The 21,182-nt window shown below is 45.8% G+C and overlaps 1 pseudogene; it reads right to left on the reverse strand.

Annotated features, from left to right (window-relative positions):
* Positions 1-1,546: 1,546 nt before the first annotated feature.
* Positions 1,547-21,182, reverse strand: part of LOC134039998 (myosin heavy chain, cardiac muscle isoform-like) — a 28,003-nt pseudogene continuing 8,367 nt past the window's right edge.

The raw sequence follows: 21,182 nt of genomic DNA on the forward strand, positions 1-21,182 counted from the left end.
CCCTCAAACCCCGCAAATTAAAAGAACACACTGTGAAAGACATGACAAATATGAAAAAGAAAACCACCCGCACCGACCCCATGTCACCCATACAAATCCCTCCCCCCACTCCCCTCCTCCGTCTCCATCCTCTCCGCCCAGGAGGCCGGACACGGGTTTGTCTCCCCCTCCCGGACCGCCATAACCCCCTCCCCAAACTCCAACGGGGTACTCGGCAGTGACGCTCTTCCCCCCCTACCCCTCTTACTCCCACCCCCTCCAGATACCCCCGGCTCACCCTCCGCCATTGCCGTGGCCTTCCTGCGAGGGTTCCTCGACCCCCCACCTCCCCACGGTCCACCTTGTCCAGGGCCATCTGCTGCCACTCGAGCCCCACCAGGCCCACCCCGCCACCTCCAGCCCTCCCCAAAGTGTCCGCCGTGCCTTGGCCCCTCAGAACCCAGGGCCACCTCCGCCTGTGCCGTCAGCTCCTCCAGCACCTGTGTTAGGTGCCGCCACCCGTCCCGGTCCACCTCTTCGGCCGGAGAGCCCCCCACCTTCACCGCCTCCTCCCGTTCCACCGCTGCGGCCAGAATGACCGCAGGGGCCTCGTCCGGAGCGTCCGGGACCGGAATGACCGCAGGGGCCACGTCTGGGACATCAGGGGCCCCCTCCGGGGCGTCAGGGGCCACGTCCGGGACGCCAGGGGCGGCGCCTGGGGTGACAGGGGCACCAGCCTCCCTTGCTGCGGCTCCCGCATAACTCCTCTCCCGAGCTGGGCACGCCCTCAAGAGGTGCCCAGCTGCACCACAGTGGTGGCAGGTCTTCGGCACGTGGCAGTTCCGTGCCACGTGCCCCTCCCCACCACAAAACCCGCAGCGGGGCCCCCCACATGTCACCTCCGTGTGACCCGCCCGGCGACACCTCCTGCAGCAAGGGGGCTGGCGAGCGTAGAACAAGTAGCCCCTGTCACTCCCGATGCAAAAATAGGCCAGGGGGTGCTGCAGCCCGTCCATCCCCACCCCGTCCTCGCCCAGCAGCATCTGGAACTGGCGCCGCCCCGTCCAGTACCCCAAAGAGTCCAGGAAGTACCGGGCCCCTGACTTCACGTCCCCATGGCGGCCCAGGAAAGGGGCCACTCCCTGGTCCGGCACATTCCCATTGTACAAATGCACGGTTACCACCCTAAAATTCTGGTGGTCCAGATCCACCACCTCGTAGGACTCCAGGGGTGCCACTGCCCTCTGGGCCCGAACCAAGGCCAAGACGGAAGCTGCAATAGCCGCCGTCTTCAGGGTCACGTCAAACCCCCTCTCCTGGACGTTGTCCTGCCGACACAGGACCTCTGCTGGTGTCAGCTTTAAGATGGCGATCACCACCTGCCTCGTGAAAGCCTCCCTCGAAAGCCTCGCCACATCTGGGTCCCTCCACGAGAACCGGAGGGAGTTCTTCATCCCCGACCTCGCCAGCCCCACCGGTCTCCCGCCACCAGGGGCTCCACCGCCACCGACTACTGGCGCTCCATCACCTCCTGGACCTCCGCCGTCGCCCGGACCTCCGCCACCGCTCAAACAGCACGGGGGACTCCACCTCCGTCCCCGGACCCTCCAGCCACTGGCCCCGGAGCTTGGGACGCACCGTCGACCCTGGCCTCCATTCCGCCACTCGGGGTCCGCCGTGGGACCACCGCAGCGACATCAGCCAGGGCAATCCCTCCCACGGCACTCAGCCCCCTGGCCGTCCCCCCTAAGCACCGTAACGGTGCCCCATACACAGCACGACCCCCGTTACCGCCATCCCTCCCTGCCCCAGACTCACCGCCGCTGGTCCCGTCAGCTTCCATGGTGCCGACGCCAGGTCCACCGCCACCTGCAATTCCGCCGTCAGCCACTGTCGCCTCAATGGCACTCAATTCCTCGATAAGGCCTCGATGCAACACTTGATCTGAGCCAAAAGGCCGAGAAGCGATGACCGTAGTCAGACGCGTTATCCATTGCGCCACTGGCCCAAGGTGGTTGCTGCTTGCCAGGTCACCGACCCAGGACACTCGCTCGGAGCGAAAGAAGTGATGGGGAAACAGCAGACAGTGGTCTTCCTCTTTCACAGGTTTACCAACCGAGACTATATATCTAAATGCTCTTTTTACAGTTTTTCTCCATTGCTATGGCTCATTTCACGAAACAGAAATGACATTCTCAAAACAACACGTGCAAACCTCCAAACCACTGGGCACTTGTTCACAACCGATTGGAATTTTTCATTCCTTTAATCAAATTGCGATTGTATTAGCACATCCTCGTAAATGACAAGTGCAATTGCCTACAGTTTGCACAAATTTCAAATGATTTAGCACATCTTTGAAATGGTTAGGCATAATTGCCTTCAATTAGGCCAATTACCAATTGAAAATATCTTGCTGGTCTAAACTGTGTTGCTTCTCAGTCAAGTGGTTGTTCTCTGCAAAACATGTTGGCATAATTTCCTTGTGTACATCATCACCTGCACAATAGTTCACTCCACTGTCAAAATCTTTCAGGCACATAATAACATGAAAAACATGATGGTATATACTGTAATATGGATCTCTTGGATCATCTGCTTACAGTCATTGTCAGGTGCAACTAAAACTTTACTAAACAAGGGGACACATCCGATCACCAATCACACAGTAAGTTTAGTTAGCTGACAGGAGCTATCCAGGAGTATAAATGCTTCCATCCAATATATAGAGCTTGTCCCAGGCCAGCTCGTGGGCAACATCACCATGTGTGCCATTTCAGAGAAATTCCCAGTCTTGGCCCATACAATACCCAGAAGCAACTGGTGTTCTTGGACCACCTGCACTCCGATCTTATCCCTCTACATGAGAGGGGTTTGGTAGGGCCTCACTTGCTTACATTTGTCATTGTGTGGGACAATGTAAGCTTCCACCGTGGCCCAGTCATCAGGGTTCACTGCCCATCCAAGAATGCTTATGGTGCTCTTATCACCTTACTCCCCATTCCTCAATCCTATCGAGGAGTTTTTTTTCTGCATGTAGGTGGAGGGTCTATGAGCATTGGGCTCAAAACCAGAGGTCCCTGCTCCAGGCAATGGATGCTGCTTGTGATGATGTCACAGCAGATCAGTGTAGGGGATGGTTGCGGCATGCACAATGATTCTTCCCCTGTTGCATCGCAAGGGAGAACATCAGATGTGATGTCGATGAAATCTGTGGCCAGATAGACAGGAGCGTGAGGATGAGCAGGAGAGTGAGGACGACAACTAGTGAAACTACTTTCTTACTGTATGTGTTGGTAGTGTAGGTTATACATAATGTTAGTTTTGATGTGCTTATTGTATGACATTATATTGTGCTGTACACATCTCATGTTACAGTAACCACAATGTATGGCAATTACAGTAACAATTTCCAAAGCAGTGTGAGTGCAATATGTGATGTGAAACCTTGTAGGCTACTCTTGAATTACTGTAATCTTTTTTCAGTTTGATACACATTTACATTTTATATTTATTCATTTAGTAGACGCTTTTATGATCAATGATCATAAACAATGAGGTAGCCCCAAAAACATTGTGGGTAGCCAAAACATGAAGCATACATTTTGAAAAGCAAATAAGTGCCAATGGGAAGAAACATAGTTCTTGAAGGTGGAGGTGGGGAGGTGATTCCACCATTGGGCGGCCAGACAAGAAAAGAGCTTAGGTTGGGAGCGAGCGCTCTTGAGAGGTGGGACCACCAGACTGTTGACAGAAGAAGACCGTAGGTGGCGGGTGGGGGTGTAAGGCTGGAGGACAGACTTGATGTAGTCGGGTGCAGTCCCGTTCACCACTCGGAAGGTCAGTACCAGGCTTTTGAATCTGATACGGGCCGTGATGGGAAGCCAGTGGAGGGAGATGAGGAGCGGGGTAACATGGGAGCTGGTAGTCTGGGTAGATTGAAGACACATAGTATTCTGGAAAGAAAACATCTACTACAGTAACTGTAGCACAGTGCACATGAGGGATATTTTTAAGGTCCACTGCCATACTGACAAAACATCTAATCATTTTGACCTGCAGTGTTTACACAATGCCAAAGGGACTTTTCATTTTGGGGGCACTGACTATATGTATGAGAAAAGGATTTAGTTTTGACTGATGAGTTGTCTGTTTTAGGAGAAAGATGACCCTTTGCAGGTGTGCCATGGTGTTTTGCTGAACCATCTAGGTTATTTTGGCAAATGTATTTAAAGCTTTGAGAATGTCCTCTTTTTTCTCGAGATGAGCCAAAGCAATCGAGAAGGACCTTTTCATTTTGGGGGCACTGACTATTTATATGAGAAAATGATTTGGTTTTGAAGCACGAGTTAACTGTTTTGGGTGACCTTTTGAAGGTGATCTATGTATTTGTGCTGAACCATATAGGCTATTTTGCCAAATGCACTTAGAGCTTTGAGAATGTCATTTCTGTTTCAAGAATTGAGCCAAAGCAATGGAGAAAAACTGTAATAAAAAAAAAAGTATTATTTTTGTAATAACCCTGCCACCGCCGTGTCGCTGCGACTCTTCCTAATACAAAAACGTATATACGTAGGGGAGGGGTATATCACATAATATCACCAGTTAAAACTAGGAGGAACACTCGCTTCGCCCTCGGGTCGTCGTGACCCACCCCGCACCCTCACCCCCCCTCCCTAACCCTTGTGCTACCTTCGGGTCATTGTGACCCACACCGTTGTGTTGCGATAACTTTACCTAGACCTTGTGCTACCTTTGGGTCGTTGTGACCCACCGCAGTGTCTGCGTTGTCAATTACAAACCCGCCCCCAAAGTGTATACAGTATATCACGTTATATCACTAGTTAACACTCGGTGGACCTGTCTCCGGGTCATTGTGACCCAGCGCAGTGTCTGCGTTGTTAATTATGAACCCGCCGCCCGCCCAAGAAGTTTATATATCAGGTTATATCACTAGTTAACACTAGGTGGAGCTGTCCGCAGGTCTTTGTGACCCACCGCAGTGTCTGCGGTGTCAATTACGGCGGTCGAATTAGGTAGGCGTCATTGGGCTCTCTCAACTTGACGAGGTTGGATCCACGCCTCTTACATCTCCCCTGAGTCTAATGACGCCTTTACAATTTGACAATCGGCGATCCCTCTCGGCGGGAGAATTTGCCAGGCGTGAGAGAAACCGCAGCCGGACCTCTCTGCCAAGCCGACGGTCTAGAGGTGTTGTCGCTGGCCTCGAAAAGAGACGGGCGACGTTGACCTAGATTAAATTGATAAGGTCGGAACGACGGGAGACAAATGAAATCTACGCGTGTCGCCGACCTCGTCTCATCCACTTTATTTTTGTCCAACCAAGGCCTTTACGATTCGACGATCGGCGATCCCTCTCGGCGGGAGAATTGGCCTGGCGTCAGAGAAACCGCAGTCGGACCTGTCTGCCAAGTGGCAGGTCGGGCCTCGGAATCAGACGGGCGACGTTGACCTAGATTACATTTATAAGGGCCGGGTTTACCAGATTCGTTACAGTTTTTCTCGATTGCTAAAACACTAAACCCCATTCTCTGAATCAAATGTTCAGTGAACTAAACCGATTTGTCAAATCAGACACTCTTTTGGCAAAACTCTAAACACATTCTCATTCACTAAACACATTTTGCACTGTGATGCACTTGTGCCGCAAAATGGTAAACACAAGCGGCAAACAGTAAACACAACTACAACACAGTTGTCATCTGTAAAACACAATGACTCAGAATTGTTCACACTTGTTTCTAATGGTGGTTTGGGACAATGTCAGCTTTCACCGCTGGTGTCCGTGTACGAGAATAGTTCAACATCAACCAGCATTTTCTACTGTAAATGTTTGCCTTCCACCATACCGCCTGTTTCTCAACCCAATTGAAGAGTTTTTCTCTGTGTGGCGGTGAAAGGTCTATGACCGAAACCCATATACCAGGGTAAATCTCCTACAGGCAATGGAATTGGCCTGTGGACATAGGTGTGGAGTGTTTTCAAGGCTGGATCCAGCACACCAGAGGGGTTTTACCACGTTTTTCTTTGTTCTTTGTTGACAGTAGTAAGTTGTGATGGTTACTGTAATATTTTCAAATCAAATCAAATGTACAGTATTTCTATAGCCCTTTTTACAAGCAATGTCACAGAAGGTTTCACATACGCCGATAGAACTGCCCCTCAGCCAACCTAAACCCTCAAGGAAGACAAGGAAAAACTCCCAGAAAAACTCACTAGAGGAAAGAAAATGGAAGAAACCTTGGGAGGAGCAATTCAGTGAGGGATTCCCTCATCCAGAGACGGTTGGCAAAGAGATGTGCAGAACATAGGCTAAACATTAGTGTCAATGGGTGTTGAAACACCAAAATCCAGTGTTTCAAAATCCAAAATCCATTTTCTTTATTGCTACGGGTTATACATAAAAAAATTTGTCTTTACATGGCATGGATGCTGTGTTATCCATTTTTTTGTGTTGTTGTGTCTATTGATTGCTCCATAGTCTTTATATTTTGATTTGCTGTGTTTATGATCTGAAAGCCTTGTTTGATTTTGAGCACAAGGGAAATGGTTTTGGGGCGAGTGTTTGATTTTGCCAGAAGAGTCAGAGGTTTTGGAAATTGAGTTTGAATATTTGGTTTTGTGTTTACAGTTTTGAGAAAATGGTTGACTGTTTCAAAAAATTTGTTTAAGCAATCGAGAAAAACTGTAAGAAGCTCTTAAGCGCTAATAGCTTCTTAGGAGCGTTCTAAGAGCGCTGTGAAAGAAGGACGTGTTTCCCAGAGTCGTTCTTAGCTTAAGAAGATCATTCACTAAGAAGGAAATGTAAGATCAGCCTGACCCACTCTTAACAGGCTTCTTAGCGACCAAACGCTCACTGCAGCTGCGTCAGGGAAAGTTATATCTGACACTCAAAGGAATACTAAAACCATGCATGATGATAAATGTGCGCCCACAGCTGCAGAACAAGAAAAATAATAGCATAAGAAGAAAACTAACGATATAAAAAAAAAAATTGCCCATGTGTTCCTGTAGCACTTAAGTAGGAGTCAGGTGGCTGAGCGGTTAGGGAATTGGGTTAGTAATCTGAAGGTTGCTGGTTCGATTCTAGGCTGGGCAAATGACGTTGTGTCCTTGGGCAAGGCACTTCACCCTACTTGCCTCGGGGAGAATGTCCCTGTACTTACTGTAAGTCGCTCTGGATAAGAGCGTCTGCTAAATGTAAATGTAAGTAAAATGAATCATCATTACTATCACTCATTACGTTTTCACACACATTCGGCATCTGCATATGAGTTTACATTAGCTATATAAACGTCAACAACCCTGTGGTATTTCACAGATACCAGGGGCCTGTTCCATAAAGGCCGCTCAAATAAGTTGGACTTAAAGTCCCAAACCAGACTTGAATTAGCTTAACAAGTCAAGCGGGGCTAAAGCGGTTCCATAAAGGCCAATTTCAGCTCACGCAGTCCTACAAATTCAAGTCAGATTTAAGTAGTCAAGCTAATTGCGCGTGCACCCTATTCTTAAGCAGCCCGAGAGGTAAAACATGGATCATACAATCCACCACGGCAAAAGCAATGCACACTGCCACGTGACTTCTTCCAGAAAGAACGTTCCCTTTAAGCCTTGTACTATGACAGCTCCCTCATCCACCGCTTCATCAAAATGAAACGACACTCCATGATTGACGTGAACAATAGGCTACGTAGGTCGAGGTCCTTTTTTAGACCTTTACTTCATTGATTAAAAAACAGACACCCTCTAGACACATGTAAATTTACTTTTTTGACATTGTTTTAAATAAATAGCCTACTATTAATCAATACATTACCCAGTAGCCTAACTTTTTAAAGAGGTTGTGTCGGGAAAATGGAGGATATAGATGTAGCCTATGGATTTAGGTTTGTTTTGCAATTGTAGACTACTGTTAACAACTATATAGCTATGATAATTATACTCGGATAATTTAGATTGAGATAGGCCTCCCTGATGCCTAAACATTTGAAATCACAAACTAGGCTAGCCATAGGCTACGTTTAATGTGGTGTGTATCAAATCATTGTTCATCGTCGTTTAATACATTAGGCTAAATGTTGTAGCCTATGTAGGCTATTTAAGTTGATTTTCTATCAATGTTGAACATATTGAACTGATGAGAATAAGAAAATGAGACTATCCGTGGTAAATCATCGTTTTCCTGTTGGGTCAGTGTTACAGGAAGGTCTGGTTAAGCACCAAGTCATGCCAAGCCTGACAGTTAACCTGCCCCGGACCAGACTAGTTTCGGAGCCCAAGTTGCCATAGTAACCGAGTTTGAACTATGTTGAGCTAGCTTTATGGAACCGAATGAACTAGAAATGAGTCCGACTAACTGACATAAGTCTGGCTTATTTGGTAAACTCGCTTTATGGAACAGGCCTCAGGGCCCCGTTCGTCGTAAGGGTTGAAGCTAAGTTAACCCTTGTGTTATCTTCGGGTCATTCTGACCCATCAGTCGTTGTGACCCACCGTCGTATTGCGACAACTTTACCGCATACAAAAACAAAGTAAAGCAATTTTGTATTTTTGTAAGCATGCGTCAGACCCCCCACATTGCGAAGGTTAAAAGAAAATTATTTTTATTTGTTTTTGTATTGGGTAAAATTGGGTAAACACAATGATGGTTCGTTATGAACCTTTGGGTCATGTGACCCGAAGGCAGCACAAGGGTTAATCAATTGTCCTTTTAGCCCGTTAACATTAGCGAGATGAGTGAGAACAGCAAATATCGGTTCGTCAACGGCTGATCCGCATCCAAATCATGTGGTTAATTTCAATCAGGCTAAACTTATCAGGGAAATTGCACGTGCACGTCCTACTTCAAAAGGCAGGAAAGGTCGATCACCAAAACCGTGATTTTCTAAAGGTATGATGGCGGAAAAGACGAAAGAGAGAGCGGTGATTGATAGGCTATTCTCGCCATCCGAGCAAACTATTATAATGAGTCTCTACGAAGACAATAAGCATATTATCATGGCTAAGTCAAACACCGCCACCGCTGCCAGAGCAAGACAAGCAGCTTGGCAAAAAATTGCCGATAAGCTATGCGAAAGTTTTGGGGAAATGTATAGGCTCATCTTAAGTGCCTCATGTACCCCAATCAATCAGATCACATTTCTTTAAATGTGCCTGCTGGCAGTAGGCTTAATGGAAATTAATAATCGAATGAGATCTTGCTAGCGAAAATAATGATCTCAACTCTTTCAGAATAAGTAGGCTAGATAAAAAGGCCAAAGAGTATCTAATTGATACAAATTCATAGACACTTATGAGGATATATGTAGGCTACTGCGCTTATATCATGTACTATATATGTGTATATGCATGTAGGCCTATGCGTAAATCCCTCTTTGATTTCATTGACTGGGACATGGCCAAGGAATATGATGAATTGATTCATCAGCTGGTTAAGCACTTTTCTTACAGCAACGCATGCTGCGGCTTTGCCAATGTTTTCTGCATCGCCTATACTGTATAAAAATGTAGCCTATAGCCTACCTGACGCAAAAAACCTCAAGGCTATGCAGAGTCTGAAGCACAGTTAAAGTTTCAAGTAGCTTTATTGTCAATTTCTTCACATGTCAAGACATAAAAAGGAATCGATATGACGTTTCCCACTCTCCCACAGTGAAACATATAAAAAGCACAGGCACAACAGATAAGACAAGACATTTCCTAAAACATAGCGTTACATATTCACATACAGCAGCATAAGCTCATAATAAAGCATAAAGCTTGCTGCGGCGTGTGATATTTGCAATGTACGGCCCGAGAAGGTCTTGCAAATAAATGAGCCCTTGTCGGCTGAATCGATATCGCTCAAACAAGAACTCATCCGTGTGAAATAAAGGATCTTGACAATCGCGAAGAACTCTATGGAAAGCTAATCAAACTAAAATATAGCTCCTTGGTCAACTGGGTCTCTCAAAAAGGGAGCTGCCATGTTATGTTCCGGGGGTGTGGCAAGCTTATCCAGCTACACTTACGTTAGCCTGCTCTGGAGCAGGTTAGTGCTAATTGATATGTTACTATGGTGATTTATCGAAAGTTGCTTCCACGAACCAAAAAGAGGGGTGTTTTTTATCTTAGCCCGAAAATTAGCTCGCTAAACCGCTTAGCGAGCTACGACGAATACCCCCCAGGGAAACTGACAGGTGTAATTGAACTCGGCTGGAACCTCATCAAGAGAGGCTCCACCTGCTAGTCTATATAAAGGCGTTGCTGAAGTCCACGCGTGAGACACCATGGCTGCAATACAGCATATTCTCGCTGCTAATCAACAGCGTCGCCGTGCGCAAAGCCAGACAGTTTATATAAATGCCTATGTGCGTCAGCACTTCTCCCCACTGAATGTGCTGTCGGACCGGGCTGTCCAGTCCAAGTACCGGCTTCCCCGTGTGGAGATCCAACGCCTCGTCAGAGGGCAACCCGATGCAATTTTGCCCTCAGCCCGGAGGTGCAGCTCCTGGCCGCGCTGCGTTTTTACGCAGTGGGGAGCTTCCTGGAGGTGGTTGGGGACGGCACCGGCCTCAGCAAGGCATCGTTTTCACAGAGTGTGGCAGCCGTGACACCGATCCTCCTGCGCCATGCCCGGACACACATCAGAATGCCCACCATACGGGACGAGGTCCGCCAGGTCCACCGTGGATTTCATGCCATGGCTGGGATCACCCAGGTGATTGGTGTCGTGGATGGCACACTGATCCCAATCCACAATCCCTCCCTGGTGGATCCGTGCTGGTTTGGGAGGAAACATTACGCTGCCATCAACATAGGGTGCCACACCCCTACTCCCAACATTAAACCCACTACCATCACACAACCCATACCAACTGTCATGTATAGGCCTTGAAAGCTAGGAAATGACGCAAAATGATCCACACAACATGGTTGAAAAGGAAAAGTAGTTTTTAAAAAAAAGAAGAGAAACAGGGTGTTGTGTGTGATTTAGTTTCAGCACCACGGCGGTGGGCAGCTCCCTCTAAGAGCTTCTTAACCCTCGTGCTGCCTTCGGGTCACATGACCCAAAGGTTCATAACGAACCATCGTTGTGTTTACCCAATTTTACCCAATACAAAACCAAATAAAAATAATTTTCTTTTAACCTTCGCAATGTGGGGGGTCTGAGACAGCCCAACGGTTAAAAGAAAATGCTTCACTTTGTTTTTGTATGCGGTAAAGTTGTCGCAATACGACGGTGGGTCACAATGACTGATGGGTCAGAACGACCCGAAGATAACACAAGGGTTAAGAAGCTTCTTTGGTGGGATCTTAAGAAGGCAGTTAAGAACGCATCTGGGAAACACCCCTATCTTAGTGCTCCTTCTTAGCCGAACCCTTCTTAAGAGCCTTCTTAAGTCCTTAAGAACGATAAAATCTGGGAAACCCGGCCCATATCAATTTAATCTAGGTCAACGTCGCCCGTCTGATTCCGAGGCCCGACCTGCCACTTGGCAGACAGGTCCGACTGCGGTTTCTCTGACGCCAGGCCAATTCTCCCGCCGAGAGGGATCGCCGATCTTCGAATTGTAAAGGCCTTGGTTGGTCAAACATAAAGTGGATGAGACGAGGTCGGCGACACGCGTCGATTTCATTTGTCTCTCTTCCGTCGTTCCGACCTTATCAATGTAATCTAGGTCAACGTCGCCCGTCTGATTCTGAGGCCCGACCTGCCACTTGGCAGACAGGTCCGACTGTGGTTTCTTAATACAAAAATAATACTTCTTTTTTTTATTAGGTAAAGGTATCGCTACACGACGGTGGGTCACAATGACCCGAAGGTAGCACAAGGGTTAACAGGCCTCAATGCGGGCACTCTGAGAAGAGGCTGCGTCGTAGAAAGGGCCTGTGTGTGTGTGTGTGTGTGTGTATGGTACAGCTGGGAAAGTCAGGTTAGACAATTTCTAATACTTGAGATCTAAACAATATTTACATGACCTGTATTGTTCCTGGGTTTTCCTCTCAACTGTCATGTTTGAGATTCCGTGCCACAGAGAGTTAGAGAGCATTTTCATGAGATGGCGTACCCCCCCCCAAAAGCCTCCACAGCTCTGTTGCCATCCATGCAGTCCACAAGTTCAGTCCTGGGGTGTTTGAGTACACTGGCCGCTTTCAGGGGCCTAGGCCCACCTGGCGCGGCCTTGGGTACTCTGGCTCCCTCTCCCAGTATGTGATTGAGCTGTAAGGTTCCCCATGCCATACCTGTGAATCATCCAGTCTTCCAGCTCTAGGGTCCAGTGTGTATGGTCGTTGTGCATGTCCAACTTTTCATGCTCTTACCCCTCGTGCTGCCTTCGGGTCACATGACCCAAAGGTTCATAACGAACCATCGTTGTGTTTACCCAATTTTACCCAATATAAAAACAAATACAAATAATTTTCTTTTAACCATTCCAATGTGGGGGGTCTGAGACAGCCCGACAGTTAAAAGAAAATGCTTCACTTTGTTTTTGTATGAGGTAAATTTGTCGCAATACGACGGTGGGTCACAATGACTGATGGGTCAGAATGACCCGAAGATAACACAAGGGTTAAGGTTACTTTGGTCAAGTAAGACACTCTCTTCAAAAGGATTATGAAAAAATACATTGACAGAATATCTTACATAAAATCAACAAAAAAATTATACAAGTGATAAAAGTAATAGATCTAAAACATATAACAACCCAGACAAGCCGCGCTCCATCTGCGGGCTCTCGAATCTGTCTTAGATCCGAGCTGCACTTGCAGTTTCCACACATATAACAACCCAGACAAGCCGCGCTCTATCCGCGGGCTCTCGAATCTGTCTTAGATCCGAGCTGCACTTGCAGTTTCCACACATATAACATAAAGAGCCTGTGTGTGTGTGTGTGTGTGTATGGTACAGCTGGGAAAGTCAGTCAGTTTTCCTCTCAACTGTCATGTTTGAGATTCCATGCCACAGAGTTAGAGAGCATTTTCATGAGATGGCCCAAAAGCCTCCACAGCTCTGTTGTCATCCATGCAGTCCACAAGTTCAGTCCTGGGGTGTTTGAGTACACTGGCCGCTTTCAGGGGCCTAGGCCCACCTGGCGCGGCCTTGGGTACTCTGGCTCCCTCTCCCAGTATGTGATTGAGCTGTAAGGTTCCCCATGCCATACCTGTGAATCATCCAGTCTTCCAGATCTAGGGTCCAGTGTGTATGGTCGTTGTGCATGTCCAACTTTTCATGCTCTTGAGGTTACTAGTAGTAAGACGCTCTCTTCAAAAGGATTCTCAAAAATAGACTAAGACAGAATATCTTTCTAAGCAACGTGGCTTGGTGGTTTTATTCAGCAACGCAGATGCATCATACGTACACGGCAAGTTCCAAAGGTACCCACATTTCCTCATCCTAAAACATCTAACATACGTTTCCTTCTGTCACACTGTCACGAACCCGGCTCGGGGGGTTGAGACAGACAAAGGGGGAACACATGCGCGAGGACTAATCTGTGGTAGTTTATTAAAGATGATCAATCTAACTTAACAAAAGTAAGGTATGTAAGTCAGTAAATCAGTGGTGTATGTGTGGGTGAGTGTCCCATAATAGTGAACAGTGTTGGAAGGTGTATTAACAAAAGATCAAAAGGTTGCCACAACTAAAACAAAAGTGTGCTGCGGAAAAACGGACTGGTCTCCTCCCTCTCCCTGCGTCCTCTTAACCCTTGTGCTGTCTTCGGGTCACATGACCCAAAGGTTCATAACGAACCATCGTTGTGTTTACCCAATTTTACCCAATACAAAAACAAATAAAAATAATTTTCTTTTAACCTTCGCAATGTGGGGGGTCTGAGACAGCCCACCGGTTAAAAGAAAATGCTTCACTTTGTTTTTGTATGCGGTAAAGTTGTCGCAATACAACGGTGGGTCACAATGACTGATGGGTCAGAATGACCCGAAGATAACACAAGGGTTAAAGGAGAATAGCCCGCCGGGTCCAGGTGTAGCCACTTAACGGCCAGGAGGCCGTCACACACACGGCCTACTTCATGACCTATCTCATAGAGATACGCTCTGTATCTTCTTGGAGCCTACCCTTACAAAAAAAGAAGTATACTTCAAGTTTATTTTCTAAGTATACTTAGTATAAAAAGTATACTATTATCATGGTACTTAAGAGTATACTAGCAGTGTACTAGCGGTGTACTTATTTATATACTATTTTTGTACTAAGTAAACTGAATTGGCCCACTTTTTAGGTCATTTAGTACACTTTAAAGTACACTTATAGTGTATTTGAGGTTTACTTTTGAATACTGTAAAGTAGCCTGTGTAGTGCACTTTCAGTTCATAAAGTATATTTCCTAAAGTACTTCAAATTATACTTTGGAATACTCTAAAGTAACCTGTGTAGTGCACTTTCAGTTCATGAAGTATACTTCTAAAGTACCTCAAAGTATACTTTGCAATACTTTGAAGTGCACTTTCAATTAATGTAAGTACGTCAAGAAGTAAACTTAATAAATGTCAATTTACTCTGATTTACTAATATATTTCAATGTTTAGGGGCCCTTCACACGTTGCTGATCTTGCGTCACTTGGCGAGAACGGGGGCCTTCGCCAAATGACACCGCAGATCCTTAGCTGAAAGAAGCTAATTATTGTGTATACACATGTTGAAATACTCCAGCTCCTCTTATGAAACGTAACACTCATGTAACTCATGGTTACAATGGTAAACCGGCACACCAATGACAATTACCACACAACAAAACACTATATTCTAAGCAGACACATAAAAAAAACGAAATTCATGAAGTTACATTTGTATTTCGAACAAACGGCAAACTTATCTGCAAATTTTTACATTAATATCCGCCTTGCATCATTGACCAGCCAATGAGCCACGCTATCTTCATTTTTTCAACGTCCTTATTTAGTTCTTCAGTCAGTTTGACAGTATAACCTTCAAATGCACAATGCAACCCTTCTGTCTGCTTCTTTCTCAAGTAGCTTTTTCGTTTTTTCCATTAATACTCCAATTGATAATTATTAATATAAGAGTATAGGGCTTCAAAATGTTTTGGCAGTAATTAAGGTTACAGCATACTTAAAAGTACATCAAAAGTGAACTAAAAGTGTGCTATCCATATTTTAGTATACTTATAGTATACTTTAATATACTTCTTTTTTGTAAGGGTATGCTCCCTCATTTCCTGACCTAGCAGCATTTTTCTAGACTTCTCTTGGGTCAGAATGTTCCAAACCAATATGACAGTGAGCGTGTTATAGTGAATGTTCTTGGAGGGAGAGAATGTGCGACAAAAGTTTAGAGTGAGAGAAAAAATTTGTTCAGGCATGTTTTTCTCCTGCTGGCCCATGCCTTTAAACCAGCAGAAGGAAAGAACTCTTACCAGAGCCTTTCCAGGGAGATTGCACATTAAGGTTTAGGTCTGGCTCATCAGTGCAACCACTGAGTCAGCGCCTTCTCATACTAGGCTACCTCATGCAGGTTTGTTCGGGGGGCTTTAGCCTGGCTGGAGTAGCTGCACCTTGGCCGTACATAATGACCCGGTGGGTTTAGCTCCGGCTATCCCGTTGTCTCCCACTGAACCACCACCAGAAGAGGCCATACACCCCCCGCCCTGCAGAGGCAGCCCGGCCCTTTCTGTGCAAAGCTCTTCACAAAGGTACCAGTCCGGTAGCATCCTAGGTTCGTATAGAGACTGACTCAGCCGGTAAGTGCCTGCCACCGGCTGGGTTGCCGACTGGTCAAACCCCCCTTGACTGAATCACGTCTCTTGAACCAGGATGCAGTTGAACCGGACCTTCATGAACTCTCGCTCCGTTCCGGAAAATAAGAATAGAATAGCTGAAAATGCAGAAAACGAGAGAAAGAGAGAGGTGGGTGTGTGTGTACAAATTATCCCCAAAAATCAAGAGGGTCAGCAATTTACCAGTAATAATTACTGCATCCAAATGAAAAACGGGGAGAATATTAATAGGACGTGGCTTATCTACAGTGAATCAGGGGACTGTGTTATGAGCTTTTGTTGCCGACTTTTTGGAGGGGAACACACATTTAAGTTCAGATGGTTTAAACAACTGGAGAAACCTCGGAGCTCACCTGAAACAGCATGAGAGGTCTGCTGAACATGTGTCTCATATGGAGTCCTGGCAGACACTTACCACCCTTATCAGCTGAACCAAAATGCAATGATGGCAGAAATTGAGAGATGGAGAAATATTTTTTAAAGATTGCTTGCCATAATTACCCATCTAGCTGACCGAAATCTTGCTTTTCGTGGGCATACAGAGAAATTATATGAGCATGGCAATGGAAGCTTCCTAGGACAAGTACAACTGAAGGCATAATTTGACCATGTCCTGAAAGAACATTTAAGAAGAAAGAGCAGGAGAAGATACTGGGATACTCAGCACTCTAACACAGTCATAAAGAATAACAGGAGAATAACAGAAAGAGAGGAAGAGAGAAAAAGACAAGGGAGAGAAAGATTAAAAACAGGCATAGGGAGGAAGAGAGTAAGGGACAGAGACAAAAGCAGATGGAACACTCAGCACTCTAACACATTCATAAAGAAGAGCAGGAGAAGAACAGAAAAAGGAGAGAAAGAGAAAGAAAGACAAGGGAGAGAGAGTAAAAACAGGCATAGGGAGGAAGAGAGTAAGGGACAGAGACAAAAGCAGATGGAACACTTTTTACACATCATTCATTCCCATTACTAATACACAGTTATGTCAACAAACATGAACGGGGAACACTTTCATAAAAAATAACTATGAGAGATGCATGTACAGATATAAGCCTTGCAAAGGAGAAGCGCTTGTAAGCCAGTCCAGGCCGCTGGTCTCAAGAGTGACATGTTACATCCTTAGGACAGTAGCAAGACAAAAGAACACAAGCAACGTGATAGACAAGCATATTAAAACTCAAGTTATGGTAGATCAATTCTGTGTGTGACAAACTTATCCTCACAAACTGATGGATGGTAAACCTCTAGCTGTGGATGAAGTAGATGTCACAACTTCTGGCACTGCTGGTGAACCTGAACAAACAGAGAACAAGTATATTGAAATATGTTTAAAAAATACATTTGTATTGATCTGAAACTGACCGATATAAGTATGGACATTTTCCTTTAATTAAATCACTCAGCTGGGTCACATTGTGCATTTTGCTGCGCTGCCATACTCGGTGAATGGCAGTGGTATCCGGAGCTTACGATTCAACGATCGTCGATCTCTCTCGGCGGGAAAATTGGCCAGGCGTCAGACAAACTGCAGCCAGACCTGTCTGCCGAGCTGGCTCGGCGGGCGACATTGACCTAGATTAAAATCGATGGGGTCGGAACGACGGCAGACAAATGAAATCGATGCGTATCACAAACCTCGTCTCATCCACTTTATTTTAGTCCAACCAACCACGGCCTTTACGATTCGATGATCGTCGATCCCTCTCAGTGGCGGGAGAATTGGTTAGGCTTCACCACGGTCGACTGGGATCGCGGGCCTCGGAATGCGACACAGCGTCGTTGGACTAAATCAAAATGGATAAAAAATACATTTGACCTTCAGCTGCAGTTTGTCCACCACGTCTTGCAGACGGTTCAAGTTCTTACGGTCCTCTTCAGTCTGGACCATGACAAAATGGAAACAGAATCATGTTCCATCTTGTTTCTCAATCTCTGCGCTCTAATGAAAGGAAATTTTACAGGTAACAGCAAGAACTGCTGTATACCTGGTAGGTGAGCTCCTTGATGCGTCTCTCATATTTACGGACTCCTTTCACTGAATCACTGCTCTTCCTCTGCTCCAACTCCACCTCTGTCTCCAGCTCCCTCACCTGGAGGAAAAGGATACCAAGTTGTTGACAGCTGTGAACCTGTTTTCCCTCAGGATCACATTTCATAATCTTAAATCATTTGTTGGAAGGATGGAATAAGGTACCATAAGGTATCAACCAGCCTCAGACACTCACCCTGGCCTCCAGCTTCTGGACCTGCTTCTTGCCACCCTTCATGGCAATTTGCTCAGCTTCATCCAGACGGTGCTGCAGGTCCTTGATGGTCTGCTCCATGTTCTTCTTCATGCGCTCCAGGTGAGCTCAGCACTGGTGTCCTGCTCCTTCTTCAGCTCCTCTGCCATCATGGCAGCATCAGTGATGGCCTTCTTGGCTTTCTCCTCAGCATTCCTGCACTCCTGCACTGCCTCCTCCACTTCATTCTGAAGCTGGGAAGTGTCACCCTCTAGCTTCTTCTTCTGGTTCAGCAGACTGGTGTTCTAGACATGTAACAGTACAGAATTACTATAGCTCAATCAATATATTTTCAACATACCTTTGACGTTTCTTTTATTTTGAAAGAAAGAAAGTGTTTGTGGTACGTATTTTTGTTTAGAAGAAATGCAATAACCTGTTTTAACTGGTGTACTCCATCAACATGTTACCTGAGAGTGTAGCAGCTGAACCCTCTCACTGACATCCAGCAGTTCCTGCTCAGCCAGTTTGCGGCCTCTCTCAGTCTGCTCCACCATGGACCTCAGCTCATCCAGTTCAGCCTGCAGCAGATTGTTACGTCTCTCCACAATGGCAATGTTCTCCTTCAGATCATCATTGCTACGAAGAGCATCATCCAGCTGCAGTTGGGAGTCCTGTCGGGAAATAGAATATTTTGGTCATGTACTTTGGTGTATTATGCGTATTTAATGAATATGTGATTGTAGTATTGACATGGTATTACTTGAACTTCCAATTTGTTCTAAATGATGACAAATATGCATATGCAGATATATATATATATATATATATATCTTGGATTAACCATTTTAATGTTTAAAATAATAATACATAATGTAACCTTCAAATGTGCATGGAGGCCCTTGAGTTGCTTCTGGGCCTCTGCTGCCTGCCTGTTGGCCTAGCTGAGCTGGATCTCCATCTCTTTGAGGTCTCCCTCCATCTTCTTCTTCAGCCTGAGAGCCTCGTTCCTGCTGCGAGTCTCAGACTCCAGGGAACTTTGCAAGGTATCCACCACTCTGCTGGTTTCTCTTGGCCATTTCCATCTCCTCCTCCTTCTCCACCAGTTTGCGCTCAATGTCAGCTTTTACCTGGTTGAACTCCATCTGAGCTCTGAGAATCTTGCCTTCCTCGTGCTCCAGGGAGCCCTACAAGATCACAGCCCATAATGTGTGTCCAGCAAATGCTTCTGGGAGTACTTTTTCTCTTTTCAATAATATTTTTTGTCTCACCTCAGCTTCCTCCAGAGCAGTCTGGATCTCAGCCTTCTCCTGCTCCAGCTGTTTACGAACCTTCTCCAACTCATGGACAGTCTTTCCACCCTCACCAAGTTGCTCAGTCAGGTCAGAAATTTCCTCTGTTGACAGGAACTCATTCAGTTTATGACAATGTCCTATGTTGATTGACAATGTAAAGATTTATGCCAAGTTTGTTCATATTCAGACCTTGGAGGTTCTTGTTCTCCCTCTTCATGGTCTCCAGATGATCCAGAGACTCTTCATAGGAGTTCTTCAGTTTGAACAGCTCAGTGCTGAGGGATCTGGCCTCCTTCTGGGCGCTTTCCAGCTCAATCTGGGACTCCTCATACTTCTGCTTCCACTCTGCCTGGACCTGGAGGTGACACAAGCAGCATTAAGGAATGGTGCTCTGTATTTCTACCCAGATTCTCTTGAAGATCCATCACTGTACCTTGTCAAGGTTTCTTTGCTTCTTGTCCAGCACAGCAGCATTGGATCTCTCCACATCCACCATGAGATCTTCAATCTCATTCTGGAGTCTGTGTTTAGTCTTATCCAGGGAGGAACATTTAGCATTGACAGCTTCCACAGCCTCTTCTGCTTCTTGCAGACGCTGAGCCAGCTTCTTCCTGTTTGACAGAAAATAAACTTTGTCTAATCCTAGCACAATCATTATGACTGTATTGTGGTACATTGTCCTTTCTGAAGTGAAACACTGTTTGGTTGTGAGGATCTCCTTACTTGGCCTCTTCCAGCTCCTCGGTCCTCTGGATGGCATCAGTTTCATACTTGGTTCTCCACTGAGCCACCTCAAGAGTTAGCCTTGGACATGCTGCGTTGCAGCTCAGCCTTGGCCTCCTGTTCCTCCTCCCTCAGCAGCTCTGAGTCATGGCGAGCAGACTGCACTGCATGACTAGAGCATTCTTTGCCTGGAAAAAGGTAGACATAATATTGATGCTGGACCATGATTATTTCTGCAAAGATGATAATGCAGTTACTGTCCATACCTTGACTTCCTCCTCCAGTTGTCTTTTGAGATCCTCAATCTGCTGAATAGACTGTTTTCCTCTGGTAAGTTGGGAAACCAGGAAGTCCTTCTCCTCCAGTTGCCTGGTAAGTTCACCTGTTAATACAAATATAATTTCTGTTGTGCTGTTTTGAATACTTTTTTGGACACTTTGAAAGTCCTTTCAGTCTAAATCATATTTTCTCTGTTAAGCTGTGGTATGTATCCATTAGACTTTCATGGCTACATCTCTCATCTACAGTTTTCTTACCATTTTCAGTTTGAAGCTTTGCTCTCTGCATGGTAAAATCATTGATGGATTGTTGTCCCTCCTCAGATTTAGTCCTGTATTCAGTCATCTGGTCTTCAAGGGTTCTGCACGTTTTCTCCAAGTTTGTCTGTTTAAAGAGGTATTTACAGTTAGGTCCATAAATATTTGGACATTGACACCATTTTCACAATTTTGGCTCTGTATACCACCACAATGGATTTGAAATGAAACAATCAAGATGTGCTTTAAGTGCAGACTTTCAGCTTTAATTTCAGGGTATTTACATCCAAATCAGGTGAACGGTGTAGGAATTACAACACATTTTATATGTGCCCCCCCCCCCTTTTTAAGGTACCAAAAATAATTGGACAAACTAACATAATCATAAATCTAATTGTCACTTTTAATACTTGGTTGCAAATCCTTTGCAGTCAATGACAGCCTGAAGTCTGGAACCCATAGACATCACCAGACGCTGGGTTTCGTCCCTGGTGATGCTCTGCCAGGCCTCTACTGCAACTGTCTTCAGTTCCTGCTTGTTCTTGGGGCATTTTCCCTTCAGTTTTGTCTTTAGCAAGTGAAATGCATGCTCAATTGGATTTAGGTCAGGTAATTGACTTGGCCATTGCAGAACATTCCACTTCTTTGCCTTAAAAAACTCTTTGG

Source organism: Osmerus eperlanus, chromosome 19 (genome assembly GCF_963692335.1).
Source record: "Osmerus eperlanus chromosome 19, fOsmEpe2.1, whole genome shotgun sequence".
Lineage (NCBI taxonomy): Eukaryota > Metazoa > Chordata > Actinopteri > Osmeriformes > Osmeridae > Osmerus > Osmerus eperlanus.